This window comes from Podarcis liolepis (genome assembly GCF_965112155.1).
Source record: "Podarcis liolepis genome assembly, chromosome: 14".
Taxonomy (NCBI): Eukaryota; Metazoa; Chordata; class Lepidosauria; order Squamata; family Lacertidae; genus Podarcis; species Podarcis liolepis.
In genome coordinates, this window is record NC_139569.1 from 43,239,547 (window position 1) to 43,267,362 (window position 27,816).

Genomic DNA, 27,816 nt, shown 5'->3' on the forward strand with positions numbered 1-27,816 from the left:
CTTTGAGACTCCTTCGGGTAGTGATAAAGCGGGATATCAAATCCAAACTCTTCTTCTTCTTAAGTACTTAATTCGTTCCGGAGGTCCGTACTTAACCTGAAACTGTTCTTAACCTGAAGCACCACTTTAGCTAATGGGGCTTCCTGCTGCTGCCACGCCGCCGGAGCACGATTTCTGTTCTCATCCTGAAGCAAAGTGCTTAACCTGAAGCACTATTTCTGGGTTAGCGGAGTCTGTGACTTGAAGCGTATGTAACCTGAAGCGTATGTAACTCGAGGTACCACTGTATTGGGCAATGTTGCACACAAAATGTGTATATGAGGAGATGCTGGTTTTCATGAGGGCATTAAAAAAACAAATCACAAACTGATGTTGAAATGTGAAGAACAGAACTTAATATTGGAGAAATGAGATTCCCTGCCTTTGAGTTGTGCTGCTGCCGCCTTGTGGGCTATCTTTAAGAGAAGAGACGGCTAAGGACTAAACCCTGCACAAATCTGGAATAGATTTCCTAAGATGGTTGGGTGGCGCCTGGTACGCCTCTTTCTGGCAACTCCTGCAGCCAAGCTGGTGCCAAACGTATCGCTCTTCTTTCCTTTTGACCACATCAAGGGAAGTAATAGTGCCACTGTATTCTGCTCTGGTCAGACCTCACCTGGAGTACTGTGTCCAGTTCTGGGCACCACAGTTCAAGAAGGACACTGACAAACTGGAACGTGTCCAGAGGAGGGCAACCAAAATGGTCAAAGGCCTGGAAACGATGCCTTATGAGGAACGGCTAAGGGAGCTGGGCATGTTTAGCCTGGAGAAGAGGAGGTTAAGGGGTGATATGATAGCCATGTTCAAATATATAAAAGGATGTCACATAGAGGAGGGAGAAAGGTTGTTTTCTGCTGCTCCAGAGAAGCGGACACGGAGCAATGGATCCAAACTACAAGAAAGAAGATTCCACCTAAACATTAGGAAGAACTTCCTGACAGTAAGAGCTGTTCGACAGTGGAATTTGCTGCCAAGGAGTGTGGTGGAGTCTCCTGCTTTGGAGGTCTTTAAGCAGAGGCTTGACAACCATATGTCAGGAGTGCTCTGATGGTGTTTCCTGCTGGCAGGGGTTGGACTCGATGGCCCTTGTGGTCTCTTCCAACTCTATGATTCTATGATCAGCGAAGCCGAGAGGGGAGCCTTGTTGTCTGGGCTGCCTCCGGACACACTGCCCAGGTTTGTGCCCCAAGGAGGTCACTTCAGTGTAGCTAATGCAGCAGTTTGACTTCACCCTTGGAGGTGCACTCCATTGTCTCTCGAGACAGATGGATGCCAACAACCGTTGAGTCACTTGGGGGTGCTGGTTGGCTGGTTAAGCCTCTATGACTGCTCCCATTCTTCTGAATCCATTCCGATTTCCCAACTTGGAAGCCTGGGCAGCTCCCTTTGGAACGCAACCGAAATGCAAATCTAACCCACTTGGAAATGCACACCTTGCTTAGTAGGTCAGTCCTTTGAAGCTTGTTTCCTAAGCTGCTTCCACCAGCCCAATTCTGCGAGTCATCATTCCGAGGCTGCAGGATTGGTTGGATGGGGCCAACTCTATCTCTAGCCTCCATCCCTGAGAATGTGTTTGTTTTCCACTGTGGGTGGAATCCCTGCCAACTCTCTGAATATTGTTTTCCAATCCTTAATCTGTTTTTCCCCCGTAGGCGAAACTGACTTGTGTTCCTCTCTCCCCAGGACTTCTTGATTGCTCAGCATTTGATCTCCTCTTGCCCTGCCCTCAGATTCACTCCTCTTCTTAGATCATAAAGCAAATATGTCAAGATAAAAGGGGCAGTGTTACATACGACTGCAGCAGCAAGAATTTGGGGCTGGGGACAAGGGTGGTGGGTTTCCTTAAGCAGGTAACTATCTTGTGATACTGACCGCACTGGTTTTTGATGTTTTCAGGCCCTCTTCGAGGTGATGGTTACAGGCTGGCCACATAGGCCAGGCATCCCCAACCTTCGGCCCTCCAGATGTTTTGGACTACAATTCCCATCATCCATGACCACTCGTCCTGTTAGCTAGGGATCATGGGAGTTGTAGGCCAAAACATCTTGAAGGCCGCAGGTTGGGGATGCCTGTTATAGGCATTACCAAGAAAAGACAAAATGGTTTACCGAAAAGGAGAGCGCTAATTTGCATAAAATCTCCATACAATAGATTAAAATAATTACTGCATTTTAAATAAGGGGTGAAGAACCTGTGGCGCTCTAAATGTTTCTATTCTACATTTCCTACCATTCCCGAACATTGGCCACGCTGGCTGGGTCTGAATGGGAGATAGAGTCCTGCATACGATTTATGCGCATACATTTTGGATGTGATTTAAGTGGGCACACTGTATTAGAGTATCGCAGAAGACCATTGTGATTTCAATGAGCTGGGTTTTTTGTGATATACAACAATGCCCTCGGAATCCATTTATTGAGAACTGAGCAGCATGCTCAGTGGCCACCGAGTGCTGATTTTTGAGGGAGTCATGGAAATTGGATGTGGGGGTGGAATGGAATATCCTGTATAATATCCTGCATAAAAGGTAAAGGGACCCCTGACCATTAGGTCCAGTCGTGACCGACTCTGGGGTTGCAGTGCTCATCTCGCTTTATTGGCCAGCTTCCAGGTCATGTGGCCAGCCTAACTAAGCCACTTCTGGCGAACCAGAGCAGCGCACAGAAATGCCGTTTACCTTCCCACCGGAGCGGTACCTATTTATCTGCTTGCACTTGACTTGCTTTCGAACTGCTAGGTTGACAGGAGGAGGGACCGAGCAACGGGAGCTCTCTCCGTCGTGGGGATTCGAACCGCTGACCTTCCAATCAGCAAGCCCAAGAGGCTCAGTGGTTCAGACCACAGCGCCACCCGCATATCCTGAATAGGAGCACTCCACAAAGTAACCTTTCATTGCAGGTACCACTTGAGTATCTCAAAAGATCTGTTATCCCTGATTCCCTTGTCTCCATCCATATCCTGCTCTGCTCCCAAGAAGCTCAGCACATGGTAGATGGATTTACCCAAATCTATCCTAGCAACCTTGGGAGTTTGGCTGGGGTGAGATTTAGTGAGTGAGAAAGGCCATGGCTCTGTAGAACATCTGCCTTGCATGCAGAAGTTCCTAATTTCAATCCGCAGCATCTACAGGTAGGGCTGGGGAAGAACCCTTTCTGAAAACCTGAAATGCTGCTGCCAGCCAGTGGAGACAGTACTGATCTAGATGGACCAATTACCGTATTTTTCGCTCTATAGGACACACCTTTTCCCCTCCAAAAATGAAGGGGAAATGTGTGTGTGTCCTATGGGGCGAATGCAGGCTCCTTGGCTTCAGCGATAGCAATGCAAAGCCTCTGAAGCCTGCGCTCCGGAAGCTTTGCGTTGCTTTCGCAGAAGCCAGGAGAGTCTGGTCTTTGAGGCTGGCGGTGGGGGAAAGCAGCGCTTCCCCCCACCGCCAGCCCCACAAGCTCGGGGGGCAGCGGGAAGGCGCGGGACGCCTTTGCACTGCTCCCCGATCTGGTTTTGAGGCTGGCGGTGGGGGAAAGCAGGGGAATTCCTCCATCTCGTAGAAAAGCCCGCAGGAGCCGCGCAGCCTTTAAAGAGCGCGCCGCTTTTGGGGGCTTTTCCCCGAGGAGGGAGAAGGGACTGACTGGCCGAGTCAGTCCCTTCTCCCTCCTGTGGGCTTTTGCAGGAGGTGGGGGAATTCCCCTACCTCCCGCAATAGCAGGGAGAAGGTCTGGGAGAAGCGGACAGGCTGCGTGCAGCCTGTCCACTGCTCCCAGAGCTGGTGGGGGAGGGGGAATCATATTTTTTTCCTTGATTTCCCCCTCTGAAAACTAGGTGCGCCCTATGGTCAGGTGCACCCTATAGAGCGAAAAATATGGTAGTCTGACTCTGTAGAAGGCTGCTTCCTGCATTCCTTATGTCGTCTCCAAGTAAACTCTAAGTTGTGGGAATTTTAACCACTGCTGCTCACTCTTAGTTGCCAGCATCCTGGATTCATTTCTCCACATTTCCTGGAACCTGTATTTTAATTTTTAGCTCTTTGTCACATAGACGGGCTAATATAGATTCCTAACCAGCCTTTGAACTTGCAGTGTTCTTTAATAAAAAATAAAAAACCCCAGAGGCCTATCTCCTGGGACTTACAGATTTGGATATTCTGCTAAAAATGAAGGGTATCTTTTTATATGCCACGGCGGCAGCAAGAGTTCTTATCACGGCAAAATGGAAGAGTATTGAAATTCCCTCTATACATGAATGGATCCAAAAGCTGACAGAATATGCCGAATTAGATGCTCTATCAGAAAAAAATAAAGAATAAATCAAAACAGGAATTTGTCTGAAAATGGGAGGTTTTCAAAGAATATTTGAAATATAAATATAGTAGTTTAAACTCTGTTGCAGCATTCGAGGAACTTCAGTAACAGATGCAAGTTTGACATAAGAGTTAAGATATATTAAGAAAAAGTTAAATTATGATAAAAGTGTGTATTGGCAATAAGTAATATGAATTTTAAATAAGGAATAGATGGGAGGTCGGGTCTATAGTGTTAAGACCAACTTATGTTTTACTGTTTGTTAAGAAAATTTGGTGTTTATTGTTATTCCTGTGTGTAATTCTGTATCTGTGTTTTCTCTTTTTTTCCATTTCTTTCTGTATCAATAAAAAATGAACTTGCAGTGTTCAGTCGTATAGTGGGAAAAGAAACAGGTGAGTGGGTCAGGTGAGTAATGACATCATTTTGCAGAATTCCACGGTGATTGATGGCTCCTCCTTGATCTGTCAAATGAATGTGATGATAATGAGGCTTTCAAGTCTGTTTGTGGCAAATTAGCATAGTGGAGGTCAGAGAACGACAGAAACAATGAGAGACGGGGAAATTCTTTCATTTTCTTTGATGGGTGTCTGACTTCACAGAACATTTATTTGCAAGGTCATTTGCATTTCTCAAGTTTGTACTTCAGCTGGCTGAAAATCTTTTCCTAAAGCTTGGTGTGTTTTACAAGTGGAATATCTCCAGCCAGAACAGAAGAAAGTGCCACAGAGGTTAACGGAGTCTACTCCCAGGAAACTAGGCATGAGATTGTGGTCATTCTTATCCTAACGCACTGGGTCAGGCACCCCCAAACTTGGCCCTTCAGCTGTTTTGGAACTACAACTCCCATCATCCCTAGCTAACAGGACCAGTGGTCAGGGATGATGGGAATTGTAATCCCAAAACAGCTGGAGGGCCGAGTTTGGGGATGCCTGCACTGGGTATTTGAGGAGATTTCACCCCTCCCATATCCAAGAATCTGCTGATGTTCTCTGCTGATTCCCCAGAGAGGAGGGGCGGTTTCTGCTCTCTACTTATTCCGCTCCAGCCTCACATCAAAGTGTCGGGGAGAGAGAGAGACTGAGTGTTAGAGAGAGATCGTGTGTATAGATAAGGTTGCTGCTAAGAGCAGCTGCAGACACTCAGTGCAGTTCAGCATTTTTCATTTAGACCTCATTTAGCTCTGTATATAGTTGTGTATTATAGTTGTACAGTGGTGCCTTGCAAGACGAAAAGAATCCGTTCTGTGATTCTCTTCGTCTAGTGGTTTTTTCGTCTTGCGAAGCAAGCCCATTGACGGATTAGCAGATTAGCGCTATTAGCGGCTTTTAGCGGCTTATCTGCTGATCAGATCAGCTGATAAGCGGCTTAGCGGCTTAGAAAAAAGGGGGGGAACCCCGCAGGAACTCGCAAGGCATTGTCGTCTTGCGAAGCAAGCCCATAGGAAATTTGTTTTGCGAAGCACCTCCAAAACGGAAAACCCTTTCGTCTAGCGGGTTTTCCGTCTTGCGAGGCATTCGTCTTGCGGGGCACCACTGTAGATAGAATAAAGAAGATATTCTACAGAGCTGCTCTCCGAGTCGTTTATGCTCAGCTGTACTCTGCTATATTCTGCTGTGCAATGACTGTCTTCTAGAAGTGAGTTCGGTGCTCACAGTTCTGAGCTGTGAGTCCACAGCACTTTGACCTGTTCCTGCAGAAGGTGGTCTCTGGAAGTGCTACCCAGCTCGCCTAGCCCAGTCAGTGCTGAAGTGGATGAGTCCAGTCGGTGGCACTGGCTCAAGGGTGATGCTGACAGTATTATGATATGTATTACTTCTCTTTGGCAGGGTGTGTATGTATAATGACGGACAGTCAGAAATGGATGAACATAGCTGCCTGCATTTGTGTATTCTCCTTGGGGACATGACAACAGGAGCTGTCACGGTGAGCTCCTGCGTTTCAGCATTTGCCACGACACCTCTGGCAGCGTTCCTCTCTGCGTCTAAACTGGGACCTTTGAATCAGTTGATGTCAGCAGCTGGAGTCATGCCTTGTTGCACATGAGAAGGAGGGAAGGCAGCCAGTAGCTTCTGAGAGGTGAAGGCAGCTTCCATCTGCATGAGCAACCTGGCATCGCCCCAGATCAGTATCTGTCAAGGGCAGGTTTCATAGTCTTTGCTGAGGCTGAGGAAAAACTTGGGTGGAGGAGAGAGAGGTGGAGAGTTCCGTATAAACCATTTTAAACAAAAGACCAACGTTTCCCTGCTATGGCGGGGATAGAGAACTGGACACAAGACACTAAAGGTTTCACAAAGACAAAGAACGTTCTGCCTTCCCTAATCTCATAATCAGGGCCGGCCCACCCATGAGGTAAGGCGAGAAGACCGCCTCGGGTGGCAGAATCCACAGGGGCAGCAGATCCAACCTCTAAGAAATGCATTTCCCACTGATGTTGCCGCTGCCGCGATGACAGTGACGGCTGTGATGTGCTCCTTGGAGGACAGATCTGTCTGCTGCTCAGCAGATCCTACTGGAGTCCAGGGGCAGAGGGAAGAAGAAGAAGAAGAAGAAGAAGAAGAAGAAGAAGAAGAAGAAGAAGAAGAAGAGGAGGAGGAGGAGGAGGAGGAGGAGGAGGAGGAGGAGTTTGGATTTGATATTCCGCTTTATCACTACCCTAAGGAGTCTCAAAGCAGCTAACAATCTCCTTTTCCCTTCCTCCCCCACAACAAACACTCTGTGAGGTGAGTGGGGCTGAGAGACTTCAAAGAAGTGTGACTAGCCCAAGGTCACCCAGCAGCTGCATGTGGAGGAGTGGAGAAGCGAACCCGGTTCCCCAGATTATGAGTCTACCACTCTTAACCACTACACCTTATTGGCACACAGGCAACCAAAAGCAAACTTGTGGGGTCTCCTGGGGTCCAGGGGCAGAGGAAGGAGGTGGTGGGGGCGTTCCACTCTGGGTGTCATCACTGAGGGGGGTGACATTCGGCGTGCTGCCTTCCCGCGGCTCCCAAGCCTCCCCCGAGCCATCAGGGGAAGGGACAGAGTTGCACCGCTTTGCCGGCGGCCTTCCCCCCTTCCCCCTTTGTTTTGACAGTTCAGGGGAGCCTTGGGAGTCGCGGGGGGCGTGCCATTGCCCTCCACTTCCGGGCTGCTTCTTGGGAGGGAGGCCTCCCCCCCTGCTGTCAAAAGGAAGAGGGAAGGGAGGAAGGCTGCTGGTAAAGTGGCACGGCTCCCCACCCACCCAGGAAGCAGCATGCCATGGGCAGATCACTCCACACCCCCCATGGGCAGCTCGCTCCCTGGGAAACTCGCCGCGGTGCCCCCCTGGGATATTCATCCTCCCCCCCATGGCCCTGCCCCTGGGTGCACAGCATGTGCACCACTCCGGGTGCCAGAGCAGCTAGCTCTGCCTCTGCTGGGTTCTACACCTTCCCGGCATAATTCAGAGTGGATCCCTTCCTAGTCCCGCTGCAGCAGCCTTTGATTCCCACTTCAACCGTCTGGGGAGGTTGATTTGATTCTGTCCCTTGTTCCCGGTGTAGATCTTCGCTCTTCCTTCCCTGGTGGTGGGGACGGGTGCCATTTTGTGGATCGCCTGAGCTGCCAAAGTGTTTTGGGCCAGCCCTGCTCATAATGCTGGATGCCCAAAGATGTTGAATGATGGGAGATTCGGGACGGACAGAATACTGAAGAGGCATCCATCCTATTCTTGTGACTCATTTGTTTTCACTGCTTTTAATACTGAACCTTAAGTTATGTTAGCCTGCTCTGGAATCTGCTGGTAATGGGTGGGTAATAACTTAGACAACAACGTTCTGCCTTGTTTCTTTCTGAATCCCTAAAAAAACAAGATAGATGGTGTTTTGAACTGGCGGATACCAGCCCAGAGTGGTAGCTCTCAGGTGGCTTTATTTATTCATACTTAAGCACTGCTGCTAGTGGATGTCATTAACCCAGATGAGGTCAATTGACAGAAATGTCACATTTCCCACTGCAGCTGATCTTGTTTTCCTATCTACACCTCTCCACCCCAATCTTGCCTACACCAGTAACAAAGGTCATGCTGTGACTGAATGAGGTAAGTAGGCGTCCTATTTTCTGAACTCAACCCCTTGCTAAAAAATAGGGAAAGGACCTTGGGTGATTGTTCAGGCATGAGCTTGGAATACAGACAGGGATGTTGCTATATACTTAAAAGTCTCAGGGCAGACTATTGAAAGAACAGCAGCAGGGATCATTCAGTTAATATCCTAATGGTTAATTCTGTTGACAGCCAACCAAGGAGCTGTGGCCTAGCCATAGCTGTCAAGTGTCCCTTATTTGAAGGGACAGTCCCTTATTCCAGCGCCATGTCCCGCTGCTGTCCCTTATTGATAGATGTCCCTTAAATGTCCCTTAAATTTCAAAGGAAGCAGCTCCTCTCCCTCCCTCCCTGCCGGCCAGGAAGGAGGGAGGCTCCAACTGTGTTGCTTGGCTGTGTTGCTCACCCAATAAGAAGTCTAAGAACGACTGGGGGGTGGAGCTTGCATGCCTTGTGTGTGGCTAGTTAATGCAAGCTGAGGGGTTTTTTTGAATGCTGGACGCCATTTTGTTGCACGTGCTGCTGCAAACTTTGCAGTGCAAAGCCAGGCTGGGGAGCCATCTTAAGTTGAGGCTGCATAGGCCTTGTGGTGCATGTGATTCAGATTCTATTCAGTTGAACCTCTGGTTACAAAGTTAGTTGGACAGTGTTCTCGAAGCTACTGCAGGAGGACAGGAAGACTGGAGTGCCTGGAACCGGTGAGCCTGCTGGTTGCTTATTTTCAAGGCTGCTGGTCCCTTATTTTCAAATCTGTAAGTTGACAGCTATGGGCCTAGTTAGAATGCCATGAGCCTTGCAGAGGTAACTCATACTCTGATTGGCTGTGCACATGTCAGTGGTGGGTGGAGCCAGGAGCAAAAGTGGGTGGAGCAACAAATGTAAATTTTACCTCTGTATAGCAGGCTGGTTTCTACACAGACTTTCATACCCTCTCCATCTCGGCCACGTAGGAGGCAATATCAGGGTGTAAGGACACATTCCAGCTAGGCTGAAACCCTCAAGGTGGTTGTGCGGCTGGGCCAATGTGGAGAGCGGATGTGATCTGGGGAGAGTCCCAATGGCCAGATAGGTGTGGAGGATAGCCTCAGATCTCAGGTTCACCTGAGGTAGGCTTTGGTCTCATCCAGCTTGTGCTCAAAGCTTTCTCTTTTTTTAATGGATAAAGAACTGAAGATTGATTGACAGTTTCTCCAAACAACTGCTTTCAGGATTTAAGAGAGGGAAAGGATAATTGCCACGCCTAATCTCTAGAAATATGCCAAGAATAATGAAGTCACAGAAACAAACGAATGCCTTAAAGCAAACTGCACGGGAAAATAACTTTCCAGGCAAAAACTCAGATGCTCAGTGCAACAGAAAGTTGTCATGTGGCTTGCTGCTGCCACACCAGAAAGCAATCGGGCACGTTAGTGTAGATGCACATGGAGACAAAACCTGTGGTCTTTGCTAGGAGTGGTGTCTGGGCAATGACTAAGAGTTACCCCATCAGCTATTCTTCCGCCCCCTGCAGATTAAGTTTTCATTTGTTGTTGTTTTCAATCTGCAAGGGATAAATGAATTTAGCAGGGTGTGTGCCCTTTAAATATCAAGTGGAGTTGAAAGGTTTGTTTGCATGCAAGAGGGATGAACTTTTGACATTAAGGAAGCTTTGTGTGGTAATGGCCAGGTGAATCGCTTTGAGGTACCAGCTGCTCCCTCCAGCTTTCCAGAGTGCAGCTTTTGAAACTGATCAACAGTCCATTGAATGAATGAAAGAGAGAGAGAGAGAGAGAGAGAGAGAGAGAGAGAGAGAGAGAGAGAGAATCCTCTAGTTGAAGGGGCCTCAAAGGCTACCTAGTCATTTGTGCTTATATCTTCATTTTTATGCATAAAGGTAAAGTTAAAGGGACCCCTGACCATTAGGTCCAGTCGTGGCCGACTCAGGGGTTGCAGCGCTCATCTCGCTTTACTGGCCAAGGGAGCCAGCGTACAGCTTCCGGGTCATGTGGCCAGCATGACTGAGCCGCTTCTGGCGAACCAGAGCAGCACACGGAAACGCCGTTTACCTTCCCACCGGAGTGGTACCTATTTATCTACTTGCACCTTGACGTGCTTTCAAACTGCTAGGTTGGCAGGAGCAGGGACCGAAGAACGGGAAATCACCCCGTCGCAGGGATTCGAACTGCCGACATTCTGATTGGCAAGTCCTAGGCTCTGTGGTTTAACCCACAGCGTCACCCGTGTCCCTTTTTTTTTTTTTTTAAATGCATGCTTCCCCCTAATACATGCTTTTTTTGTAAACATGGGGTAGGGGGAGAACCACCCTGCAAAAATCAGTAAGTGTGACTTTTGAAGGATGGTTCTGTGTCGGATCTCATATTGTTTCTGAAAGTGTGGATTAGATAGTCACCTTTAAAGGTCTACTGAATCAACCCCTCGGATCCTTAAATGTGACCATTCATTCATTCATTTTAATAACCAGTTTGGCTCTCACACCAACCCCTGTTGGACTTCTGACTCTTCTCTCCTGTTTCTTTGAGAATGTCTTTTTTGATCCATCTTTGCAGTATCAACGGACTTCCTTCCTGCCACTTCATTTCCTGACTACTTCGACTAATGTACTTGCCCGCAGCATGGTTTTGGAAACGGACCAGCTGGCTTAATTTTAGAACTTCTTCAGTGGGTAAAGTAAAGCTGACGCTTTGATTAGCTGAGAAATGTTTGCATGTCCACATCTCACACCCGCTATTGTGTTCACAAAAAGGCAACGTTAAGTCCAGCCACTGAAGTCAATTCGGGAGCATTTCCCCAAGCCTTCCTGCTTCTATTTGTGTGTATCCCTGAGAACCCTTGCAATTTCTCTTTTTCTCAGGAATGGGTGGCTCTCTCAGCTTTGGTTCCTTGCAGTTTCTCCCCCCCCCCAGTCTTAAAATAGGTGCTTCGTGCTTCCTCATCGGCCTGCATTCCTAAAAATTCATTAACATTTTAGTGAAAATTTATCCTAACCCAGTGGCATAGCATGGGTTGCAAGAGCCCAGGGCTGTGCAAAGGGGAGGGAGGGAGGGAAATGGACAGAATGCACAAGCGCATTCAACTGCCTAATGGCTTCAGTGTCACCCAGGAGATAGCAGTCACAGAGATAAGAAAATAAGAGTAGTTCTGTTGTATGGAGAGGTCACTTCCTGGCACGCATGGAGAAGCTGTTTTCAATGAAGCCCGGCAATGGAAATGTATTGAGGTAGCATCAGATGTTGATATCTGGGCCCCTAACAATTTTGCACCCATAGCAGCCACCCTTGTGCCCCCCATGCTATGCCATTGTTCTAACATACACATTAGTAAGCAATTTTGTATAATATACTCATTTTTTACAAAGCAATTTTGCCTAATATAACACCTTTTATGTATTTTATACATCGTTCTAAAAATATATATTATGCGTTTTAATGCACACTTTACCTCAGCAGATGCATTTTTGTACATGTTGCTTGGTTGCAGAACTGCATTGCAAAATTCGGTGACATGCGACTTTTGAAGGGTTGGCTGTGTTTCAGTTTGGGGATGTGCAATTCAGGTGGGTTCTGTTAAGTCGTGGGTTGACATAGCAGCCGGCACAGCGATTTCTTCAAGTAGCTCTTTATTATGGCAAGCTGGAATAGAACTGACTGCGAACAGCTCAGCCGGCCTGTATTTATAAGCAGCCGGCTGTCAACATTGTAACCACAACAGCCCAGAGTTCCCGCCTAAAATAACTGCCGCGGACCTGAGTGAAAACTATCTACAGACCTGAGTGAAAACTATATACAGTATCCCCCTGTTGGCCCAGGGTGAAACTACACTACATAACACCCCTCCCCACCGAGATAAGGCGTTAGTTACAATCGTAATGGTTTCCTTATATACAGCACTACGCGTAATGGTTCAATTAAGCACAAAAGCATATCGGTTACATTTCCCATACTTAGACCAACAGTGATACCTGTCCAACAACATAGTCCTTTAAATAAGTTGGGCGCTTGGAAACTCTGCCAGACCGCCGGGGACTGGTAGCCAAGTCCGGAGGGCCACACAGTTCTCGCTGAGGCTGTGGTGCGACCCTAGGTGGCGTTGGAACCAACTCCCCTGGATCCGCTGCTGTGGGTGGAGCCTCCTCAAGTGGAGTGGTCTGAGTCTGTTCTGAAACGGCTTGGTTCGGCTCCACGCTGGCAGTTTGCGAGGGAGGTGTAGGTGGGGCCTCGCCATCTGTACGTGTCTCTTCTGGAGCCGCAAACGCAGTTGGGGGCACCTCGGTAGTGTCCAAGTCCCCAACCCTGCGCCTAAGCTGGTCTATGTGCCGTCGCCACAAGCGTCCGTCTTCGAGTGCCACCTGGTACGAGCGAGGTCCAGTGACTCCCACTACTGTGGCTGGCACCCAAGGGATGTCCCCCACATAGTTCCGGGCAAAGACCTGGTTTCCTGGGACAAGTGACCGTGGTGCGTTGGCACAGCCTGGGGGTTCAGCCACGGCAAAGTCTGGGTGTAGCCGGTCGAGCGGTGACCTGAGGCGGCGGCCCATAAGCAGTTCAGCAGGACTCCTCCCTGTGGCCGCATGAGGGGTGATGTGTTGCACGAACAAGTATTCGGCGACCCGCTCATGCCAGTCTCCCCGGTCCAGGCGCGCCAGTGCCTCTTTTGTTGAGCGCACCATTCTTTCCGCTTGCCCGTTGCTGGATGGATGAAAGGGTGCCGTTAGGGCATGGCGGATGCCCAGTCCCAAAAGATACCGCTCAAACGTGCCTGACGTGAACTGCGGTCCGTTGTCAGAGACAAGGACATCAGGACACCCATGTGTTGCAAACAGGCCTCGCAGCACCCGGATGACAGCTTCGGTAGTGGTGGAGGGCATCAGGGCGACCTCCAGCCATTTGGAATAGGCGTCCACCACTACCATAAAGGTCCGGCCGTGAAAGGGGCCAGCCAGATCGATGTGCACCCTCGACCAGGGTGTCTTTGGCGTCTCCCAGGTGTGTCCCTTAGCTGCCGGTGGTGCAGGCCTCGACTCCTGGCACGCTTGACAGGCGGACACCCAGGCAGTGATGGCATCGTCCATATTAGGCCACCAGACGTAACACCGAGCCAACGCCTTCATTTTGACAATTCCCGGGTGGCCAACGTGCAGAGCCTCCAGGACGCGCTGACGGAGTCCCTGGGGAATCACGACGCGGTCTCCCCACAGCAGGCAGCCGCGATGAGCTGAGAGTTCATGTTGTCTGGTTGCGAAGGGCTGGAACTCCGATGCAAAAGGCCCTTGTGGCCACCCCCTCCACACCCAGTTGAGCACCCGGCTGATGGTGCGATCCTGGGCAGATGTGGAGGCCACAGTGGCAGCCGATACAGGCGCTGCCGGAAGATCCTCAATCAGAAGGAGCGATGAAGCTGGAGCCGGGTCTTCCACAAATGCTGGAAGAGGGCAACGGCTGAGGGCGTCGGCATGGCCCATCGATTTCCCCGGGCGATGGATGAGCCGGTAGTGGTAGGCAGCCAGGAAAACAGTCCATCGCAGCATGCGTGGTGAGAGGACCGGTGGAGTTGGACGATCACCGGCGAGGAGGCCCAGGAGTGGCTTGTGGTCAGTGATGAGGTCAAAAGTCCTGCCATAGAGGTATTCATGGAACCTCTTCACTCCAGCCACAAGTGCCAATGCCTCCTTGTCGAGCTGGCTGTAATTCCGTTCCGTCGGAGATAGTGTCCTGGAAAAGTAGGCGAGCGGTGCTTCTCTTCCATCTGGAAAACGGTGACTAAGGACAGCACCGATGCCAAAAGGTGAGGCGTCGCAGGCAAGGACCAGCGGCCTGGATTCACTGTACTGTACCAGCACACTGTCTGAAGAAAGGAGAGCCTTGACCGCGTTGAAGGCCGCCGTCTCCCGATGACCCCAGGCCCAAGGCGTCTTAGTGCTAAGGAGTCGGTGAAGAGGCTCAGCCACTGTGGCTTTGTGGGGCAGGAACATGTTATAAAAGTTCAGCAGCCCCAGGAATGCCTGCAACTCCGTTTTGTTCTTTGGGGTGGGGGCCTGCTGGATAGCGCGGATCTTGGATGTGGTTGGATGAAGACCGGAGGCATCGATAAGATAGCCCAGGAACTCTACCTGTGGAACGGCGATCTGGCACTTCTCCCTCTTTACCTTGAGCCCGGCCTCCTGGAACCTGGTCAGCACGGCACGGAGGCGCTCGAACAGCTGCTGGTGTGAGTCTGCAGACACCAAGACGTCATCAAAATATGGTACCACGCCCGGAAACCCTTGCAGGAGACGCTCCATAAGGCTTTGGAAGATGCCAGGAGCCACACTCACCCCGAACTGCAACCGGCGGCAACGGAATGCCCCCCGGTGGGTGACGATCGTCTGGGCTTCAGCAGTGGCATCATCGACTGGCAGTTGTTGATAGGCTTGGGCAAGGTCCAGCTTAGCGAAGACCTTACCCTCACCCAGGGAATGCAGCAGGTGTTGGACAACAGGAACCGGATAAGCGTGCTGCTGAAGTGCCTTGTTGATCGTGCACTTGTAGTCAGCGCAGATTCTCACCGACCCATCCGGCTTGACAGGCGTGACGATGGGGGTTTCCCACTTTGCGTGGTCAACCGGCTCCAAAACTCCTTGGGCGATCAGTTTGTCCAGTTGTTCATCCACCTTAGCCTTGAGAGCAAAGGGAACCCGGCGTGGCTTTAGCTTGATGGGGGCGACTTGTGGATCAAGGCTAAAGGAGATGGGCGTACCTGTATATTGGCCCAAGGTGCCGTCAAAAACCTCGGCAAAGTCTTTGACCAGACCCTCAGTCTCTGTGTTAGAGATGCAGTTGATGCCGGTGACTTCCAGGCCGAGGGCATCAAACCAGTCTAGCCCTAGGAGGCTTGGCCGCTGACCTTCGACCACCACCAACCGGAGCAGGCCCGAAAAATCCTTGAAGGCGATCCGGAACCGGCCAACGCCTACCACGGGAATGTCGTTTCCCTGGTAGTCTCTCAGGTGTACGCGGTGAGAGTCGAGTTGCCTTTTGGACACTCTGGGTACCAGTCTTTTGATGGTGCTCCATGACACGATGGACAGGGCAGACCCGGTGTCGATCTCCATGTCACATGGAGCTCCTTCAATGAGCACCGTGACGTTCAGCTTGCGTCGCGTAGGCGAGTCGGTTTGGCCAATCGTGGTTCCAGACGGGCAGCGGCAGTTGGTGAGAGCGAAACAACTTTCCTTGGCAGACTGGAGTGAAGACTTGGACTTGCGAGTCGATGAAGGGGGGGTGTCAGACGGAGCCGATCGGCAGACCTTAGCGATGTGGCCCCTTCTGGAACACTTCCTACAGATGGCGTCTCTGAATCGACACTTGGCACGGGAATGGTTGCCTCCGCAGCCAGCACATTCCGGTTGGCCCTTGGACTTCTGTTGGAACTTCCTGCGCTCCCGCTTTGTCTGGTGCACGTCATCGTCTTCACTGGAGGATGCCTCCTCACTGCTGGCCTCTTCATGATGCACCGGAACTGGCTCCCTAGCAAGACGCGGGCTGCTGGACTTGCGGATCTCCTGGGCGGAGCGTTCAGCAGCTTCTGAGGCCACAGCCTCCTCAACGGCTTTCTGTAGCGTGAGGTCTGGCTTGGCTAGGAGGCGCCGTTGCAGATGGATGTCCCGGACCCCGCAGACGATTCGATCCATCAGGGCATCGTCTAAGTCTCGGAACTCACAGTGCATTGCAGCCTGTCGCAGGGCGGTGGTGTAGTTGTTGATTGACTCCCCCTCTGCCTGGTTCCGGTGGTAGAACGCATGGCGGGCAGCAATCTTGGACGGCTTTGGTGCGTAGTGGTTGCGGAGCTTCTCTTGGATCGTGTCCCATGGTGTTGCCTGGACTGCTTCAGGCGCAACCAACGCTCAGGCCGTCTCAAACACCTCAGGCCCACAGAGGCTGAGGAATAGGCCCCGCTTCCGATCCTTTGATACTGCTGTCAGCTCGTTGGCTTGGAGGTAGCAGTCGAACCGAGCGAGGTAGGAGTCCCATGATTCAGAGGCTGGCGCAAACGGCGGTAGAGGCACAAGTGAAGCCATGATTCCGATGCCGGCGTGAAGGGCAATGGATGGAACACAGTGCTCTAGCCAGAACAGTCAGCTCTGAATTGGTTCTGCCCAGTGATTTCGCTCAGTGATTTCGCTCTGTGATTCAGCTCAGTGATTCAGCTCAGTTCAGAGGCTGGCCGCATCTGGCTGTGCTCTGATGTCCATCAATCCCATCCTCGTCGCCAGTGTTAAGTCGTGGGTGGACATAGCAGCCGGCACAGCGATTTCTTCAAGTAGCTCTTTATTATGGCAAGCTGGAATAGAACTGACTGCGAACAGCTCAGCCGGCCTGTATTTATAGGCAGCCGGCTGTCAACATTGTAACCACAACAGCCCAGAGTTCCCGCCTAAAATAACTGCCGCGGACCTGAGTGAAAACTATCTACAGACCTGAGTGAAAACTATATACAGTATCCCCCTATTGGCCCAGGGTGAAACTACACTACATAACAGGTTCACCTTGACATGGAAACGGAATAGCATTTCTCTGCCTTCCCACCCCCTGCTCCTCTCTCCATCTTGCTCCTGCACTTCTCTTTCCTGTGAACATGCTCTTCGTGTAATTAGTGGTTCTCAAACTTTTTGCTGCCTGCGCTGCTTGAAAACTGCTGAGGGTCTTGGGGGACAACTTAATCATTTTTTATTCCCCGCAGTAATTGTAATACGTGGTGCTAAATTCTGTATTATTTTTAATTGTGTTTTTGCAGACACACCACGGGCCTCCCCTCCTCCCTTTTCCCCCGACCTCAAGATGCCTATGACAAAAGTGTCTCTCACTAAATGTAAACAAAGTGTGAAAAAGACTCAGTAACTGAAAGTAGAGGTGATAGGTGTACCTTTCCCTGTTTATCTATTTGTTCTGTAACACACACAAAAAACCTTTAATAAAAACTTTTTTTTCTAAGTGCAATAATAATAATATTGGCCTATTCTAACCTATGGTTGGCAATCAGGTATGCTGTGGTACATGCTCAGTATGAGCCTGTGTTGCCTAGCAACAGGTTCACCTCCAGAGGCTTCCTGTTTAGAGTAGTAAAATAAGGCCTCTGTGAGGGAAATGAGGCCTGGTTAGTAGTTCCCTGGGTTAGAGCATGGTACCTATGAGCCCAAAGTCACAGTTTCAATTCCTGTATGGGCCAAGAGGGCCCCCCTTTTCTTTGTCACCCTATTCATCCCCACCAACTAAAAAAAAAAAATATGGGGGGGACACAAATAAAGGGCAATTTTTACAAAGGTGATTTTGAAAATCCCTTGAGCGGATGCACAATTAACCAAAGACCCATCGGCACCATACATTTAAAGCAGTATCATGCCGCCTTAAACGGCTACAGCTTCCTCCAAAGAATCAAATACAGTGGTGCCCCACAAGACAAATGCCTCGCAAGACGGAAAACCCGCTAGACGAAAGAGTTTTCCGTTTTGGAGGTGCTTCGCAAAACGAATTTCCTATGGGCTTGCTTCGCAAGACGACAATGTCTTGTGAGTTCCTGCTGGGTTTTTTTCCTCCCCCCCTTTTCTAAGCCGCTAAGCCGCTTATCAGCTGATCCGATCAGCAGATAAGCCGCTAAAAGCCACTAAAAGCCGCTAATAGCGCTAATAGCGCTAATCCGTCAATGGGCTTGCTTCGCAAGATGAAAAAACCTCTAGACGAAGAGAATCACAGAACGGATTCTTTTCGTCTTGCGAGGCACCACTGTACAGTCGTACCTCGGGTTGAATGTGCTTCAGGTTGAGCGCATTCGAGTTGCGCTCCACAGCAACCCGGAAGTAATGGAGTGCATTACTTCTGGGCTTCACCGCTCGTGCATGCGCAGACGCTCAAAATGACGTCACACGCATGCGCGGAAGTGGCAAAACGTGACCCATGCAGATGCGCCGTCGCGACTTATGATGGGTTCAGGGTGCGAACGGGGCTCCGGAACGGATCCCGTTCGCATCCCGCGGTACCACTGTTGCTACAATTCTCAGAAAGTCATAGGTTCTCTCCCCAAAATGAGAGGAACTGTAGTTTGTTAAGGGTGCTGAGAGTTGTTAGGAGACCCCATCCCCTTGCAATTCCCAGAGTTCTCTGGAAAGGGGGATTTGGCACTTTGACAACTAGGCATCTGCGAGGGGAACATGCCTCTCCCAGCAACTCTGCACAGCAGTGGCGTAGCGTGGGGGGTGCAGGGGGGGCCGGCCGCACTGGGCGCAACATCTGGTGGGGCGCTCGCACTCGCAGCTCTCTGCCCCTATCTGGCTCACTCACTCTCTCTCACTGCAGTGCTGGCTGTGCGAATCCGATCCGAGCCGCTGGGTCGCCGCCCACTGTGGAGGGGGGGTGCCAGGCGTGCGGTGCGGAGAGAGAGCGAGGGACTATCTGGGGGAGGGACAGTGCAGCGGCCGCCCAGCGCAGCGCTGAGCGCGGGAGAGAACCAGACCAGACCAGGCAGCAGCAAGAAGAAGCTGGCAGCGGCGGCAGGTTAGGGGTTAGGGGGCGCAAATTACTTGCCTTGCCCCGGGTTAGGGGGCGCAAATTACTTGCCTTGCCCCGGGTGCTGACAACCCACGCTACGCCGCTGCTGCACAGGAGGGTATTCAACATCAGATGCTGCTTTAACAGCACTTTCTCTCATTGGTGGCGCGAATTGTTGTGACGAGGGGATTTACTTCCTAGTGTTCCCCATATGTCAAGGTGGGCAGGAGCCCCTAGTGCCTTGTTCACAGTCATGTTGAGAAGATGGGGTTTTTTTTGGCAGGCACCGTTTGTCACGGAGACTTGAGAAATGCAGCATCTGCTGGAATTTTCTCCTCTGCGCAACTGTGAAAGCAGTAATTCCCAAAGCTGTGCCGGAAGACAGCTAGGGTAGCAGTGAAGAAACAAGTCGCAGCGTGGAGTGCTTCTGACAGGATGCCAGCTAGCCTATTTCCAGGATACTCCATTCCCTAGGGTGCCATTTCTCTCTCCAGCGCAGGGGTCGGCAAACTTTTTCAGCAGGGGTCCAGTCCACTGTCCCTCAGAACTTGTGGGGGGCCAGACTATATTTTGAAGAAAAAAATGAACAAATTCCCACAAGTAACCCAGAGATGCATTTTATATAAAAGGACACAGCATTCCATGCAAGAGCACCAGGCAGGCCCCACAAATAACCCAGAGATGCATTTTAAATAAAAGGACACATTCTACTTAGGTAACTTGTCTATACGCCCATCCTGTATTTTTATACTAGTGTCCAAAAAATGTATTTCTTGCATAGATTGGTTCATTGTTAGATTGATGGTATTTGAAGAAGTGTGCATGCACCCCAAAGCTCATACCAAAAACAAACTTAGTTGGTCTGTAAGGTGCTGCGGGTGGGTTAAACCACAGAACCTAGGACTTGCCGATCAGAAGGTAGGCGGTTTGAATCCCCGTGACGGGGTGAGCTCCCGTTGCTCAGTCCCTGCTCCTGCCAACCTAGCAGTTCGAAAATACGTCAAACTGCAAGTAGATAAATAGGTACAGCTCCAGCGTGAAGGTAAATGGCGTTTCCGTGTGCTGCTCTGGTTCGCCAGAAGCGGCTTAGTCATGCCGGCCACATGACCCAGAAGTTGTACGTCGGCTCCCTCGGCCAATAAAGCGAGATGAGCGCCGCAATCCCAGAGCTGGCCACGACTGGACCTAATGGTCAGGGGTCCCTTTATCTTTACCTTTAAGGTGCTACTGGAAGGAATTTTTGTTTCTTTGTTTGTTTCGACCACGGCAGACCAACACGGCTACCTACCTGTACTTAAGTAAGCCACCCCACCCCACGACTCTCCCCTCCTTTCTCCACACCACCAGACAAGCCCCAGTGGCTGCTTTCCTGTGTCTTGCAAGCAGCAGCGGCTGGCAGCGGGGGGACAATGGGCAGCACGTGAAAGGGCTCCGGAGAGGGGCTGGCAGCAACAAAGCCCAGCCCCCTTCTTTCGGCTCTAGGCAGGGTGGGTGGAGGGAGGGAGAAGGCGCCGCCGAACGCATGCCCTGGCGCAGCCTGAACGACCAGATCCATGCCGATCCATGCTGATTCCCAGACCGTCCACGGGCCGGATCCAGCCCCTGGGTCTTAGTTTGCCTACCCATGCTCTAGCGCAGGGGTCAGCAAACTTTTTCAGCAGGGGGCCAGTCCACTATCCCTCAGACCTTGTGGTGGGCCAGACTGTATTTTTGGGGGAAAATATGAACAAATTCCTATGTCCCACAAATAACCCGGAGATGCATTTTAAATAAAAGCACACATTCTACTCATGTAAAAACACCAGGCAACCCCCCACAAATAAGCCAGAGGTGCATTTTAAATAAAAGGACACATGCTTCTCATGTAAAAACACGCTGATTCCCAGACCGTCTGCAGGCCAGATTTAGAAGGTGATTGGGCCAGATCCGGGCCTTAGTTTGCCTACCCATGCTCTAGTGTGTGTGTGTGTGTGTCTCCCTCACATGCCAGTCACTCTCCAACAGTCAGTATTCTGCACCCCGTGAGCGTATTCGGTCCTCAACAGGCTGTCCCGCTCATGAAGCAGGTCTAGCACTGTGGCAGGACCCTGATGATGATCACCATGCAGCTTGCCGTCTGGCACTGGTGCTCTGGGCTTGTCAGAGGTTGTGACAGAGTGCTGGGCCTTCAGTGGACATGTGGCAATGCGCATCATGTGCGCGATTGGAGGAGGTCAACGGTTGGAAAGGCCGGCCATTGGGAGCCTCCTCTGTTCCAGAACTATCTGGTAGTCCATTCTGGAAAAGAGGATGCTGGCCTTTGGTCTAATCCTGTTGGGATTTTCTTCTTTCATGTTCACCTTGGAGCACTTAAAAGGGTTTCCAGATCAAATGGGTGCTGTTTGAAGACAGTCTTGATCCTGGATAACTCTTTTCTGCCTGCTCCCACCCCAAAGTAAGCCCAGATAATAATAACAGTGGGCTGAAATGTGAGCTGCCGTCTCTAGAAAACACCGAGGGGGAAGAAGCCATTCGTTGTTCTAATAGAAGACAGGAAGTGCTTCATCACATGTATAATTTATGCTTGACTATGCTAGACACCAAGTATCCGTTATACCAGGCGGAGTAATTTCCTGTTTGTTTCTCCCTATGATCAATTATCTTCAGCCAACCTTCCAGTCACAACAGGGGAGTATTATTAATTTATTTAAGAGAATTTTGACATTGTGGCAAGCTTTATTTCCTTGCCTTCCATTAATGCCAGTGATGACTGGAGGGATTCCTTTGAGCTGGCTAAACTAATAATAATAATAATAATAATAATAATAATAATAATAATAATAATAATAATAATATAAATTTTATTATTTATATCCCGCCCATCTGACTGGGTTTCCCCAGCCACTCTGGGCGACTTACAGCATATAAACACAGTAAAACATCCGGGGTTGCCTTCAGATCTCTTCTAAAAGTTGTGTACAGTGGTGCCTCGCAAGACGAAAAGAATCCGTTCTGTGATTCTCTTCGTCTAGCGGTTTTTTCGTCTTGCAAAGCAAGCCCATTGACGGATTAGCGGATTAGCGCTATTAGCGCTATTAGCGGCTTTTAACGGCTTATCTGCTGATCGGATCAGCTGATAAGCGGCTTAGCGGCTTAGAAAAAAGGGGGGAGGGGGGGAACCCGCAGGAACTCGCAAGACATTGTCGTCTTGCGAAGCAAGCCCATAGGAGATTCGTTTTGTGAAGCACCTCCAAAACGGAAAACTCTTTCGTCTAGCGAGTTTTCCGTCTTGCGAGGCATTCGTCTTGCGAGGCACCACTGTAGTTCTTTTTCTCGTTGACATCTGAAGGCATTCCACAGGGCGGGTGCCACTGCCAAGAAGGCCCTCTGCCTGGTTCCCTGTAACTTCGCTTTTTGCAGTGAGGGAACCAGCAGAAGACCCTCGAAGGAGGACCTCAGTGTCCGGGCTGAAGGATGGTGGCAGAGACACTCCTTCAGGTCTACTGGGCCGAGGCCGTTTAGGGCTTTAAAGGTCAGCAAAAGCACTTTGAATTGTGCTCGGAGAAGTACCGGGAGCCAGCTAAGATCCTTTAGCACCAGTGTTATATGGTTCCTTTAAATTTTTTTTTTTGGGGGGGGCTCAAAAGATTGGGGCCCTAAGCTATAGCTTGTTTAGCTTATACATAAATCCGGCACTGGTTTTGCATTTCTCATTTTGAATGCCATCCTTTAAAAAAATGTGAAAGTGCCTTGAGGGCTTGGGGAGAAAAGAAGTATAGAAATAATAAAATGAATGATGTGCACGATTCCTCGTGCCAGGTTTTCACAAGGTCATGTCTCTTCCTATTGGATAGGGAAGGAGGCGGCCTGGGCAGGCAAGACGCCAGCAAGTCAGCTAGCAGCATGCCCTCTGCCCAGTCACATGTCCAAACCTACCCTGGACTCTTCCTTTTTAATTCAGTAACAGCAAACACTGTCTGTTGCAACGCCTGGTGCCTCATAAATAGCTCACTCTAGTGTGCAGGCAGAAGAGCAAAAAGAAAACACAGAAAGCCACACGTATGTCGTCACTGCCTGGGAGCAACACACGTCAGCGTGTTTGAACAAATATATCACTCCCATCTGACCAAAAGGCCAACAATTGAGTGTAACTCTTTTCATCCTGCTTCGCTTTGTTTCCAGGCAGATGGCAAAGATGGATGGCAGCAGGTTTTGTAGAATTTGTAGCAGGGGTAGCCAGTGATGTTCTCCACATGTTGGACTGCAACTCTAGGGATGAGTGAATCTATCAATTTCTGTTTGTCTCCCTTTCTCATTTTTTCCAGTATTATGGTAATGTGCAGAACTGAACTTATCAGTTTGCATTGGGAAAAAAAAATCCTCATGAAAATTCTTCGGCATTTTAGTGTAATCTCAATGTGCACATGCAATTTTGCCTAATGTGCAGATTTTTTGCAGTCATTTTCTTTAATATAATGCATTTATTTATATTATTTTCAGAAATATATGCATTTATATGCACACTTTATTCTAGTATATCCATTTATGTACATGTTACTTGACCAGAGAACTCGACTGCCAAATTTGGAGAAGTGTGACATTTGAAGGTTGGCTGTTGTTTCAGTTCACCTAATGTTTCAGAAAGTGCTTCTGAACAGGATTTTATTCAGATTTCACTCCCATTACTATGTAGGGATGTAAATATTTTGTCAGTTTTGTCACAATGTTAAGGAAAGGTCTTTCTACCAGTTCATTGTTCTTGCATTTCTCAAAATAAATCACAATTCAATCCATGTTGTCCGTCCCCCCGTCCCCAATGACAGGTCTTTACATTAATAATGTTATCATGCTTTCTGCTTTGGGCCTGTTGGAGGAATGTTGGAGGGTATTAAGTGTCGTTGAATTCAAGGTAGGTAATTATAGGATTGCCAAAGATCTAGGCTTTCTCTCTAGATTTTCTGTAAGTGTGTGCAAACCAGTGACTTTCAAGTAAACAGACTAAGGCTGCATTCCTAACCTACTTAACTGGGAGTAAAGGTAAAGGTAAAGGGACCCCTGACCAGTAGGTCCAGTCGTGACCGACTCTGGGGTTGCAGTGCTCATCTCGCTTTATTGGCCGAGGGAGCCAGCGTACAGCTTCCGGGTCATGTGGACAGCATGACTAAGCCACTTCTGGTGAACCAGAGCAGTGCACGGAAACGCTGTTTACCTTCCCGCTGGAGTGGTACCTATTTATCTACTTTCACTTGGACGTGCTTTCGAACTGCTAGGTTGGCAGGAGCAGGGACTGTGCAACGGGAGTTCACCCCGTCGCGGGGATTCGAACCACCAACCTTCTGATCGGCAAGTCCTAGGCTCTGTGGTTTAACTGACAGCGCCACCCACGTCCCTGGGAGTAAGCGCCATCAAATTCAATGGCACTTACTTCTGAGTAGACACATTTAGGAACCTGTCCCACTAAGACTCCCTCGTCAAAGTTTTGGCCCTACAGTGGGGTGTATTTATGAAATCTGGGCTCCACTTCAGGCAGCAACATGTCTTGGGCTGATTAGTCACAATAGCTAAACAAAGCCTTCATTTTCAACCCTACTACATCTCCAAACACAAGATGCTGGGGGACAATGGTAAAAGAGGACTATTTCCTCATTCCCTGGTCTGAACCAGCTGGATTTTTGTCCACTACACAGCTGTTAAGAGCTCCCATCAAGAAAAGAAATGGCAGCCCTATATTGCAAATGCCATTGATTATTTTATTCTTTGTCCCATATTGACTATGTTCCAACCAGCTCGACTTAGGCAACCTTGAAATGTCCCTTCCTTGGCACAGAAGGTTTGCTCTGTTTTCAGCTTCTCAGGCAGTTTGAATTAAAAACAACAAAAGGACCCGGAGTGTGAAAAAGAAAAAGAAATACATGCACTTCAAGTGAATTCAGGGCTCTCTGATGAATTGCTGCAGGAAGAGGCAAAGGACTTACTAAGCAAACTGTGTGCCAGAGCTGTTCCGTAAGGAGAAAGAGGGAATATGACTCAAGAACAGCCACTCCTTGGTTTCCTCTACTTGATTGAGTGAATCCGTTTAATCAGCACAAATAAAGGCTTTGGGGGAAAGAATGATGCAAAGTTAGCAACCAACAGTACTTGAAACTAGGTGCTTCAAATCCATAATAATTACCATACTTTTCCGTTGATACGGAAGGGGGGGGCATGTCTTCTTCACCTCCTTCTTCACTACAATATATCCATTTATTTCCAATTGTCAATGTCAAAAGGGACTAAAATCTATAAAAATTCATAGAAAATCAACGTGCCAATTTGCTCAATTTCTCTAGGACCCCATGACACCTCTCCCATCCTCCATAATCCCTCAAGCAAGGTGTCAAGACCCTAATCCGGTCAAATTGCTCTGCCAAGCCCTTCCTCCGGGCGATGCCAGGTGACAGACTATGCATACATGGACCATTGTCTTCTCAGGATGTGCTTATCTGCGCATATCTCCAGCTCTGCATATTCCCCCCTCCCTCCTCCATATGTTAATCCAGTGTAACCCAACCTCTTCCTAATGTATTCGTGATGTAATCTGTGTAACCCAACCTCTTCTTAATGTATTCATGATGTAACTGGGATGTATTTTGCACTGTATTCTGGGACATGGAGGGAAATTTCAAAAGTTCATGTCACCCCTTTCTCGCTGTTCAATCTCGCCTTGAACCTGTTGCGCAATAAACTTGGATCTTCTGCAGTTTGCTCCTGTCCGGCTGAGCTCATTTTCTTCCGCAGGGACCCGTGGACCTAGTCTGACGAGCTGGGTGGCAGAGTAGCCCCGCACCCAGATTTTTCCGTAACACCGTGTATAAGACTAGGGTGGTGTTTTTTTTTACTCTAAAATAATGTTCAAAATCATGGCTCATCTTATACATGGAGCCATCTCCCCCCTTTTCTTGAATTGGAGTCCCCCCAAATAGGGGGCATCTTATAGAAGGAAAAATACGTTATTTGGGGGGGGGGGGGGTTCCTGCAACAGACAGAACCACTGCTTTTTGAAGCCCCTCTGCAGCTCCAGTGTTTTGTATTGTATTTTTTTGTCACTCATTATTTGCTGAAATGAGCAAGTAAATAGGTCTCTGTTATTTGCAAGAGTCTTTTCTCATCCTCTGGCCTTTAGAGTATCTTTCCAGGCAGTCAATCAGTTTCTTGTGCAGTAGTTTCCAAACTGTTTGGCTGAGGCACATTAATGGGCCACAAAGGAACTGCCAGCGTGAGAGCGCTGCTTGGCCTTAATTAATTGAAGTCTCCTGGGAGCCCAGAGTAACTTTATGCAGAAGTGTCTACCTGCTACTGTCTCTGTTCCCCTCCCCTTCCACACAACCACACACATACACAACCACAGGTATATGTCTCCTGGGCTGGATCTAGACACATCAAGGAAGCGTTTCACTTAAACGCGTTGCAAACTTTGTGGTGGAATCTACACACACATTAAAAAAAAAAGTTCTGAAAATGCTTTTCTTAAAAGCGATTTTTTAAAATACATTGAATTTTCCATAAGGCTCAACCATCGCCATCTAGTGTCACATTGTATATTGCACTTAAAACCCACTTCAAACGGTTTTTTTGCAGCTGGGGTCACAGTGTTAGAATGCGTAAACAATGCATATAAAGCGCTTTTTCTTTGCCAGTGTAGCTGAGTCCCTGCTGTGCAATACATTAACAAACTGTATTGAACGTTAATATTTTGCTGTTAAACTTTTGCTACATTTTAAAGTGCACTGTGGATGAAGCTAACCTGCTTTTCTTGAGCCTTGCTCTGTTGGTAGAGCATGAGACTCTTAATCTCAAGCTTTTTGGGTTTGAGCTCCACATTGGGTAAAAGATTCCTGCATTTCCGGGGGTTGGACTAGATCAGGGGTCACCAAACTAAGGCCCGCGGGCCAGATAAGGCCTGAGGGACTCGTTTATCCGGCCCATGGCGACCCCCCGCCGCCCGCTCTTACCAGCGTTGCACTGCGCGGCTGCCCACTTCTGGGTCGGAGGAGCACCGGAAATAGCTTGTGCGCATGCGCAAGTGTTATTTGCACATGCACAAGTGTTATTTCCAGTGCACATCCGGGTTGGAGGAGGCCCTTGCACATGCACACAAGCTATTTCCAGTGCTCCTCTTACCCGGTAGTGTGCAGGAAATAGCGTGTGCGCACATGTATGGGTATGTGCTCCCTCACCCTCCGGCCTGGGGTGCAGTAAGTTTGCTGACCCCTGAGCTAGATGACCCTTGTGGTGCCTTGCATCTCTACAGCTCTATGATACTCTATGATTCTTATTGATCACTCCCTCTAATAGCAAACACAGGTGGTGAGTGCCAGTAGAAATGGAGCCAAATCCTGAGAAATCAGGGAGAGGTGCTACCATTTAACTTGAGGAAACTGTGGTTTGTGTAAGTCCTAAAATGAATGAATGAATGGAACAAACCAGAATGGGAGAACAGCCTGATGGAGACTGAGTATGCTTGGAAGCTGTGGAATGTTAAATGCCAGGTCATATTATTTGCAGAAATATATGCATATATCTTGTATAGGCATTTTTTAGATGTTACTTGGCTGGAGACCTGCATTGCAGTGTTCCAATAAGTGTGAGTGTCAAAGGATGGCTGTGTTTTGGTTCTCATCTTGTTTTGGAAAGTACAAATTAGGTTGCTTTGCCTTTAAGCACAAACTGAGTCAAATTTCTCCCCAATTCCTACCCTTCCCTACCACATACACCAGGGTCCACGCCTGCAATTAACTATAAGACTCTGTTCCTGCAGTTGCTAATTGTTTGTGTTGTATCTCATTTCTTTTCCTCTCTTTTTCCCCTTTTTAATAAATCAAGGAACATTATCATCTTTTCTCCAGCTTGCTGACATGCTCTCCCTGCAGAAATTCCC